Here is an 11,526-nt window from a genome sequence, read left to right as displayed (position 1 = left end):
ACCACAGGGCTTTCCACCACCTTATTCTATATTTAGTTTAAGTAGTGCCATTTCCCAGGTTCATACTGATCATAAGAAAACCTACAGGTGACTACAACCATTCTTTGTTTAGATAAACCACTGCCTATATATTCCTCCTGTATTGTTTGTATGAATATACCATTCACCACCCATACTTTCTCTTTCAAAGGAACCAATATGTTATCTAATTATTTTATTATTTCTTGGATGGTAGTCATAAATCAGTAAACCTCAAGTTAAACACTGTTTCCCACAGTCACAACATCATATATTAAGATGAAAATACTGGAAACCCATTTTGAACCATAAAATATATTTTAAATGTTCCCCCAAAATAATTGCATAAAATGACACAAATATCTGCTTTTAAAAATACTTTAGACCAATCATTTAATATAATTGCTATGATAATACATTTTTGCATAAACTGGACTGATTTAGACTTCTTAAAATAGGAGTTCATTTAGATTTGTTCTGATGACAATGTTTCTGATAAACTCATAGCAAGTGTAAGCCTCTATTGCTCCAGGATGCAGCAAATTTTGTTCAAAATCAGTATCAGGAGTCTCACATTTATTTTTTTTAAAATTAAATCAGTGTCAATATATTTCTCAGAGTGTTTTTGAATGGTAAATGTTAGAAGAGGTTATTTTTGTGAAAGCTTATGGAATGATCTCTTTGATGAAAATTAACAATTACCCAATGACTGACTTACATCACCTTCTCATTGTTACAGGATATTAGCTCACCTCACTATTTAATTATGCATTCTGCAAATATTTCTTGAGTATCTGCTGGGTACCAGGCACTATTCTTTTGCTGGGAACACAAAAAATACAAGTTCTACCCTTCTTCTTATAAATGTTTTATTGGTCACAGGCATTTGTAAACACAGATGATCCATGACTTACAATGGTTCAACTTACAATTTTTTAATTTTATGATGTTACAAAAGCTATATGCATTCAGTTGAAAGTGTACTTGGAGTATCCATTCAAGCATTCTGTTTTTCACTTTCAGTACAGTACTTAATACATTACATGAGATGTTCAACATGTTACTGTAAAATATGCTGTGTTAGATTAGTTTTCCTCACTGTAGGCTAATATAAGTGTTCTGCATACTTTTAAGGTACGCTAGGCTAAACTAGGACATTTGGTGGGTTAGATGTATTAAATGTCTTTTCAACTTGAGATATTGAGATATTTCAACTTGAGCTTATTAGGACACAACCCTCTCGTAAGCTGAAGAACATCTGCATGAAATTTGGTAACTACTATGAAGAACTTTTAAGATTCAGCATTGTATGACTTTTTTTCTACTCCTTTTTCTCAATGCTAAAATTACATATACCCTCTAATTTACAGAAGCACACTTCTTAATAACTCCCCTATTTAAGGCAGCCCAGAAGCTTTGCACCATCATATATGATATACAAAGAAACAAATCTGTGAGGGAGGGGGGAAACGAGATAACCTTAATATCTGAAAAATGTCATTAGTTCAAATGCCTTTTGCAGTTCCATGGCTTAATGAAAATTTATCTGAGCTCAAGGACACTTTTACTATATCAAATTATTTAACTCTGTTTTAGACAGTCTGTAGTTTAGTGATCACTTCTATCATCTTCACGTCATGGTAAAAGGTAATGGGGACAAAACATGTACATTCATCAGCAATAATTATTAGAGCAAAGATTAATTGCCACCAATAATAGTCAAGTTGATAATTAATGACCACAGCATACCTACTACAGCATTTAAAAGGTAATTATGTTACTCACTGCTACATCTCATCTGTATCATCTAGCAAATTATAATTGTAAATGATAATACATATTGGGGATATTATTGCTGCATAACTAATTGAAGATGTATTTTTAAGCCATGATTCACCAACTGATTTTATGCAAAGGATGTAATGTAAATAAAGGATATAAATGTAAATTTATTGCCATAAATTTACTGCAATAAAATTGAGATATCCTATCTCATATTAGAGAATGTATATAAATATATTTGTTAAAATGTAATAGATGTAACTCTTACTCCATCTGGAATTCAGAATTACTAAGACTAGCAAGGGAATAATCTCATGGAATTTAATTATTTTTCATAAACTAAATGTAGAAGCAAGTCACATTTGAAAGATGAGAACATTGAGAAAAGCAGTAACAAAAAGTAATAATAGAAATCAACTAAAACTCATATGTGAAATTCGAGCATATAAATAAAAACTATGTAATAATATTCATATCCCTTTTACCTTTACAAATGCATATTTTACCTGGAAGAGGGGGGTTACTAAGAAACTTTAAAATGGAGCATGACAAATAAAAATTTTACTTGAAAATGCAGATATAATAGGATAGGTAATGAACAAGTAGAAGAGAAGCTAACAGAGATGAGAAAGTAAACGGTACTTTGAGAAAGTAAAGGTACTTTGTACTTCTTTTTTCTTAAAAAAGAAGAAATGCGAATAGACTTCTGGAATGGGGGAGTAAGGACCTCTGTAAACTTCCTTTTCCACTAAAACTATGACAATGTGGGCAAAACAACTAAAATCAACCATTTCATCACTTTGAAAATTAAAGCCACAGAGCCAGCTGAACATCTATCCAAGAGAAGCTACTGAACCTCTGTAAGGGAGCATGATCTGTGACATTTTTTACTTGGGGCTAGTCCAATTTCCCCTCTCTCACCAGATCAGTAACATGACAGCCAAAAGTCAGAGCTCCAAAGAGGTCAGACCTCTTTCAAGCTCTGTTAAAAAAAAGCACTCTTACGAGATACCATCTCATACCAGTTAGAAAGGCGATCATTAAAAAGTCAGGAAACAACAGGTGTTGGAGAGGATATGGAGAAATAGGAATGTTTTTACACTGTTGGTGGGAGTGTAAATTAGTTCAACCATTGTGGAAGATAGTGTGGCAATTCCTCAAAGATCTAGAACTAGAAGTACCATTTGACATGACCCAGCAATCCCATTACTGGGTATATACCCAAAGGATTATAAATCATGCTACTATAAAGACACATGCACATGTATGTTTATTGTGGCACTAATCATAATAGCAAAAACTTTGAAGCAACCCAAATGTCCATCAATGATAGACTGGATTAAGAAAATGTGGCACATATACACCATGGAATACTATGTAGCCATGAAAAAGGATGAGTTCATGCCCTTTGCAGGGACATGAATGAAGCTGGAATCCATCATTCTCAGCAAACTGTCACAAGGACAGAAAACCAGACACCGCATGTTCTCACTCATAGGTGGGAACTGAACAATGAGAACACTTGGACACAGGGCAGGGAACATCACATATGTGGGCCTGTTGTGGAGTGGGGGAGTGTGGAGGGACAGCATTAGGAGAAATACCTAATGTAACTGACAAGTTAATGGGTGCAGCAAACCCACATGGCACATGTATACCTATGTAGCAAACCTGCACATTGTGTACATGTGCCCTAGAAGTTAAACTATAATAAAAAATAAAAATAAAAATTTAAAAAGCACTATTCCCACAGAACGGTGAATATTTTCTCAGAAATCACAGCTCCTGTAAAACCTCTATTCCCTGGATGCTATGGCCAATTAATTTGATTCAGAGCTCAGCTCAGTATGGAAAAGAGGGGCCCCAACCCCATGGCATTACCAAAACAACAGCAATTTCCTGGCAGCATCACAGCTACTGAAGGCTGTGGTTGAGTTGGAGAAAACAGGTTGGATAGGGATTTAAAAAATCCCAGAGAATCAGTTGACCACAGAAAAACTCTGAAAAGCTGCAACACATTCATGGGGATCTAACAGAAAGGCTATGCCTAAGTCCAGGGAAGACATGGGAAAGGACGTATTAGTCATTTACATTTGACTGACCTTGCAGATGTGAATGAGCAGAACTCTGCAGAAGCAAGAAGTAAAAGCTAAAGAAGTGTTGAAAACTGCCTGAAGTTTGGATGTGCTTTATCACCCTTTGAAAGCTGGTAGTTACACAAGAAAGGCATTTAAGAAAATCTTCTGATGGACCATTGGCTGACCACTAAATTATACTGACCTAGATGTGACCCCTAGAAAGGCAAACTTAAAAACAAGAAAATGTGTGTGTGTGTGTATACACATATGTATACACACACACACACACACAGAGACAGGTTGTGTATCTGGTATCTGAAATGCTTGGGACAAAAAGTGTTTTGGATTTTGACTTTGGAAGGATTTATAAATATTTGCACTATCTATACCAGTTCATTTCCAATCCAGAAATCTGAAATACTCCAATCAGCGTTTTCTTTTTGCATAATGTCAACACACTCAAAAAGTTTCAGACTTGGGAGCATTTCAGATTTCAGATTTTTTTATTAGGACTACTCAACCTGTATAGTAGAGTGTTTAGTGACTGCACACTGAAAAGAATACAGAATCTGCAGAATTAGTTCAGGAAGGTCACTAAAGAAGCAGAAGCAAGAAAAACAGCAACAATAAAAATTTTAAAAATCTAAGCAAGAACAACAAATCTTGAGGGTTAAGGACTGATATCAGAATGGCTACAATATATAATATTTTCAATTTTAAAAAATGAAACATGCAAAGAAACAGGAAAGCATGACACATGTACAGCCAACAGAAAATGTCCCTGAGGCGTCCCAGATTTTGATCATAGAAGACAATGTCTTAAATAAATTATTGTAGATAAGTTCAAAGAATTAACAAGACCGTATGTAAGGCACTCAAGAAATGTAAAGACAATGCCTTACAAAATAAAAAAATCAGTGATCACTTATACTAACATAGGAATGATACAGAGAAGAGTAGCATGGCCCCTGTAAAAGGATGCAACACAAATTTGCAAGGCATTCCATATTTTTCAAAAAATGTATTTTTAAAAATAGGAATTATATATATAAAAGAACTAAATAATGTTTACATCTTACCAAAAAGATAATATCAATAAAGTATATCAAATTTATATTTGCTTTAAAAACACAGATATAAATTGTGAACTTAAAAAGACCAATAACAAAAATATGAGAGTCTCAACACTGAATTTGTGCTGGCAAAAGAGTGAATTGACAAACTTGAAGATAGGTCAATGGAGATAATCCAATCTTTGAAGCAGTGTGGGAAATGAAAAAAAGAAAATGAGCAGAAACTCAGAGAATTATTGGATGCCATTAAGTGTACCAAAATAAACAGAAGTCTCAGAGGAGATGAGAGAGACATATTGGCAAAAAGATTGGAAAATTTTAAAATTTATAACATATTAATCTGCACATCCAAGATCAATAGACTCCACATAGAACAAATTCAGAAGGTCCACAGCTAGAATAGTCAGAGTCAAATGATGTAAATCAGACTTTTTTTTTTTCTTTTTCCTTGAAAACATTAAGAGAAAATTTACCTCAATTATCTGGGCTCTTCAATAAGATTAACAGCTGACTTCTCATACAAAACTATGGACGTCAGAAGACAGTGGGTAGCATGTCCAAAGTGTTGAAATAAAAATACTGTTCATTTAGAATTCAGGTAAACTCTCCTTCATAAATGCATATAAAATTAAGACATTCCCAGGATTTTTAAAAAGAGGAATGGAGATTATTTGTTGCTAGAAGATCTGCTCTGCCAAAAAGGTTTTAAAAAAGAATCATTCAGGCTGAAAGGACACTTGAAACCACATGAATTAATAAAGAGCACTAGTAAAGTATACTACATAAGTAATATAAAACAGCATAAAAATATTTGTTTATTATGGTATTAGTTTGTTCTCACATTGCTATAAAGAATTACCTGCGACTGGGTAATTTATAAAGAAAAGTGGTTTAATTGGCTCACAGTTCCACAGGCTGTACATGGCCAGGGAGGAAATGTACAATCATGGCAGAAGGTGAAGAGGAAGCAGGCACATCATACATGGCTGGAGCAAGAGGAAGAGAGAGTGAAGGAGAAGTGCTGTACACTCTTAAATAACCAGATCTCATGAGAACTCTATCATGAGGAAGCACTAGGGGATGGTGCTAAACCATTAGAAACCACTCCCATGATACAATCATCCCCCACCAAGCCCCACCTCCAAGAGTGCAAATTGCAATTCAAAGTGAGATTTGGGTGGTGATACAGAACCAAATTATATCAATAACCCTTTCCTTTTCCTATCTGTTTTATAAAAATAATTGCATAAAGCAATAATTATAAAACATCATTGATAGGTTTATAATGTGAAGATACAGTCTGCAGTACAATCACAGTTTAAAGAAGGAGAGAGAAATAAGAGCATATTGGAGCAAAGATTTGTATACCTTTGACATTAAGTTAGTAGTAACTTGAACTGGATTGTTTAAAGTTAGGAGCTAACTAATCACCAGGAAAATCAGCAAGAAGATAACTCAAAAAATATAAGAAACAAGCAGTGAAAATAGTACACTAGGAAGTATCTATTTAACATCAAAAAGGCAGTAATTGAGAAATGAAGGGACAAAAAGACACAAGGCATATATAGAATACAAATAGCAAATCATCAGATGTAAATTCTATAAAATTGTTTAAATACTCTGCTCAAAAGGCAAAGATTGGCAGAGTGGACAAAAATGCATGATCCAACTAAAGCAGTATGCAAGAGACACCCTTTAGATTCAAAGACAGAAATAGGTTGAAAGTAAAAGAAAAGAATTGAAAGATATGCCATGCAAACAGTACCAACCAAAGCTTCACTGGATATATTAATATCTAGTATAAATAGACTTTAAGATAAAATGTGTTACTAAAGACAAAAAGTCATTCTATAAGATCAATTCATCAAGGAGATACAGCAATTGTAAGTATATATGTACCTAGCAACATGGTCCTAAAATATATGAAGCAAACACTGACAGAATAGATGGGGGAACAGACAATTAAACAATAATAGTTAGACTTCAGTAACCCACTTTCAATCATGGATATACCAACTAGACAGAAGAGGAGCAAAAAAAAAAAAAAAAAAAAAAAAAAACATTAACACTATAAACTAACTAGACCTAAAAGACATCTACAGAACACTCAGTCTAACAACTGTACAATACACATTCTTCTGAAGCACACATGGAACATCATCCAGGACACATCATATTCTAGTCATAAAACAACATTCCTAAAGAGAATGAGTCTATGCAACAAAGCAAAAGAGAAATGAGATAATATTTTGAAATGAATAAAAACAAAAACGCAACATACCAAAATGTGTAAAATCCAACTAAAACAGTGCTTAGAGGAAAACTTATACCTGTAAATGCTTACAGTGTAAAAGAAAAAAAAAAATCAGTATGCTAACCTTCCACTGCAAGAAATCAGAAGAGTAAACTAAATCAAAATCAGGAAAAAGGAGGAGATAACAAATATTACAGCAGAAATATTGATAATCAGTAGAGAAAGCCAATGAAACCAAAAGTTATTCCTGGAAAAGATCAACAAAAAAATGACACATCTTTAGCTAGTTGATCAAGAAAATGAAGAAAGAAGACTTAAATTATAATCGGGAATGAAAAAAGGGATATTAATACTAGATTTGTAGAAATAAAGAATTATAAGGAAATATTACATGGCAAATACTAGATAAGTTAGATAAAAATGCACAAAATCCTAGAAATAATAAACTAGATTAACTCAAGAGGAAATAGAAAATCTTGAATAGACCTACAAAAAATAAGAGAGACCTGTAAAAATGAAGAGATCGAGTTAGAAAATTTTGTAATCCATGAAGTAAGGCCCTGGCCCAAAAGGCTTCTCTGATTAATCTCATGAAACTGTTAAAAAGGTAATACCAGCCCTTCACAAATTCCTACAAGAATTAGAAGAGGACAGAACATTTTCCAACGTATTCTATAAGGTCAGTATTACCCCGATTGAAAACAACACCAAAAATACAAGCAGGGACATCACAACAAAACTTCAGACCGATATCCCTTGTAAATATAAATGCAAACCCTCAACAAAATACCAGCAAACAAAACCAACAAGATAATAAAAATAATTATACACCATGACCAAGTGTAATTTATCCCAGGAATGCAATGTTGGATTAACATCTGAAAATCAATCAATATACTGCAACGTATTTTAGACTAAAAGACAAAAATGCTCATATCAATAGACTCAACTGCAACATATGGCAAAATCTAATACTCTTTAATGATAAAAATATTCACTCAGTATGAATACATAAAAACCCCCTCCACTTTATAAAGAGAATACATGAAACTGCACATGTGACATTGTTCTTAATGGAGAAAAACTGGATGTTTTCTCTCTAAGATCAGAAACAACACAAGGGTATTCACTCTTGCCATATTTATTCAACTTTGTACTGGAGGTTTTAGGTGGTGCAATTAGGAAAAAAAATAAAAAGCATAAGACAAAAGAAGTAAAACTCTATTCGCAAATTACATGATTGTATATATATAAAATTCTAAGAAATTAACTGAAAACTGTAAAACTAATAAATGAATTCAGCAATGTGGCAGGACATAAGATTAATATGCAAAAATTAATTGTATCAATACAGCAGCAATAAATGCAAAAATGAAATTAAAGCAATTTCATCTACAAGGCATCAAAAATAATGGGACAAAATACATTTAACAAAAAAGCAAAATGTACACTGATAATTACAAAATATTATTTTTAAAATAGATATAAATGGAAAGACAACACACATTAATGGATTAGAATATTTAATGTTTATATGATAATACTTTCCAAATTGATCTACAGATTAAATGCAATCCATATTAAACCCCAGGTTGCCATTATATTGTTCCCAGAAAGTGATAGGCTGGTTTTGGAATTAGAAGTGAAAATTTCCTTGCATGGAAATGCAGGGATCCCAAAGACAGCCAAAATTATCTTTAGAGAAACAGAATAGAATTGGAGCACTTATACTTCTCAATTTAAAAACTTGATATAATTATCAGTTATCAAGCTACAGTTATCAAACCAGTATGGTATTGGCACGAGAATAAGCACATAGAACAGAAATGAGAGTTCAAAAATGAATCATCACATTTTTTATCAATTGATTTTCAACAAAACAATTCAGTGGGGAAGAATTTTCATTTCAGTAAATGATTCTGTGTCAACTGGATACCCATATTGCAGTATGATGGATTTGGCCCCTATCTTATCACATACACAAAAATTAAATCTAATTTGGTGAGAGATGTAAATGTAAGCTAAAATTATAGAACTACTAGAAAAAAAAAATAAGGTTAAATCTTTCTGACCTTAGGTTAGATAAAGAATCCTTGGATATGGCACCCAATGCACAAGCGACAAAAGAGAAATCAGCCCTGAGCAAATTTAAAACGTGTATGCTTCAAGGGGAAGCATTAAGAAACTGAGAAAATGCACAGAATGGAAGAAATTATTTGCAAATCATATATCTGACCCCATATCCACAATATATAAGAACTTTGATAACTCAATAATGAAAGATAGATAACCAATTGACAAATGAGAAAAAATTTCCTACAGATGATATACAAATGACACATTTTCCAACAGAGATATACAAATGGCAAAAAGACACATGAAAAGACCCCCAACATCAGAGATTCAAATGAAAACCACAGATATCATTTCATGTCCACTGTGATGGCTATAACTACAGAGATGGAAAATAATGAGTGTTGATGAGAATTTAAAGAAATAAAACTTTCATACACTGCTGTTGAGAATGTAGAATGTTCTGTCTTAGAGAACAATGGGGAAGTTCCTCACAATGTTAACCAGTGAGTTACAATGTAACATTGCAATTCCACTGTCAGGCATATACCCAAGAGAAATGAAAACGTATGTTCACATAAAAACCTGTGCATAAAAGTGGAAATAACATAAATATCAAGGAATAGATTTTAAAAATACAATGCATCCATACAATGGAATATTATTCAACAATAAAAAAGAATGAAATACTGATGCATGCTACAGCATAGATGAACCTTGAAAATATGATCATACTTGAAAGAATCCAGTCACAAAAGACCATTTATTATATGATTCTATTTACATGAACTGTCCAGAATAAGCAAATCTTTGGATTAGGAGGGTAGATTTGTTGTTTTCTGAGCTGGTGGATGGAGGAGGGGATGGGAATGGGAAGTGGCTCTAATACGTGGGCAATTTGGTTTGGCATGAAGAAAATATTCTAAAATTAAATTTTATTGATAGTTGTGCAACTCCATGAATGTATGGAAAACCAGAGCAATACACTTTAAATTGGCTGCTTTTATAATATATGAATTATATCTCAATAATGTTGTTTAAAAAAATAACCACCAGCATCCCCTCCAAAAAAATGGAAGAAAAATACAGTATGAAAACTCAGAGGAATAATTTGTAAATCCTCAGTATGTTTTGTGTAATGTAATGAATGAATAATAAGCTATAATAATAAAATCTGCTTCAGCATAAAAGATCCTATGGTTTCCTCTTAGTCCAATTCATCAATGTCACTTAAAGTATTTATAGGGAAAAATAGACAGAAAGCATGTCACTAAAAGTGTCAATTACAGTAAGGATTTGACCTCAGGAGAAAGTTTATTTGCTGTTTGGTATTTTCAGAAAAGTATTTCATGCAAGAAAACTCTGATTGCTTTGGTGTATTGCATGTTGCTAAAATGCTGAGTAGCAAAGTTTTCATACCCATGGCTGTTTCTTTTCAAAAATAAATAGATCCAAATTTCCATTTCCATCATCCTTGTGATGGGAGGGAGCCCTCTGACAATTTGATTGAGTTCAGGACTGTAAAGGACAAAGGAAAGAAACCCTGAAAACTGAAAGCCTTTTAGTTTCTGAGAATCATTTTCTATTTAAGTTCAGTATTGAGTCTAGAAATTGTGATAAGCCACCAGCGATCCATTCAGAATGGGCGGGCATTGCCCTTAGTATGCATAAATGATTTCCAGTTCAATTTCATTTCCAGGCTACATTAGAATGCTACAGGTCTAGCCTGTGATAAATCTATCAGCTTTTGTAGTGTTTCCAGAAGACTTTTCAAAGAACAGTAAGGTCAAGTTGAAAGTAGCCTTACAGTGAGAAATATGAATAGGACAAATAGGAGGGTGTGTAGATATAATCTGAGTATAAAATCTGATTTGTATTCCCTGATTATCTCATTTGTTCTCTCACCTCACTTTTGCATCAGCTTTTAAACTAAGTCTGTCAGTTCTTCGTCAAATAAAATATTAAAATAAATACATTTCATTTTCATTATCCTAAAGGACCCTAAATCTTTTCTCCAACCTTGTACCGATAATATACACCTGGGGTTCATTCATCATGTTACTTGATACACTATGAAGATAACTAGGTTACAGATTTTTCTATAGAAATCAATTCTATATGCAGATCATTTCTGTTGTGGTGCATGATAAGATAAGACATGCTTCTAATCCACAGTGGAACCATGCACAAAAGGGAAAACTGTTTATGGTCACCAGAAGTGCCCCCACCTATTAATGATGATGAAAAT

At 33.1% G+C, this 11,526-nt stretch overlaps 1 pseudogene; it reads left to right on the top strand.

Moving 5' to 3' along the window:
- Nucleotides 1-4,795: 4,795 nt before the first annotated feature.
- Nucleotides 4,796-4,891, top strand: LOC111527144 (annotated as a pseudogene).
- Nucleotides 4,892-11,526: the final 6,635 nt, after the last annotated feature.

This window comes from Piliocolobus tephrosceles, chromosome 3 (assembly GCF_002776525.5).
Source record: "Piliocolobus tephrosceles isolate RC106 chromosome 3, ASM277652v3, whole genome shotgun sequence".
Classification (NCBI taxonomy): Eukaryota; Metazoa; Chordata; class Mammalia; order Primates; family Cercopithecidae; genus Piliocolobus; species Piliocolobus tephrosceles.
This window is presented reverse-complemented; position numbering and strand designations above follow the sequence as displayed.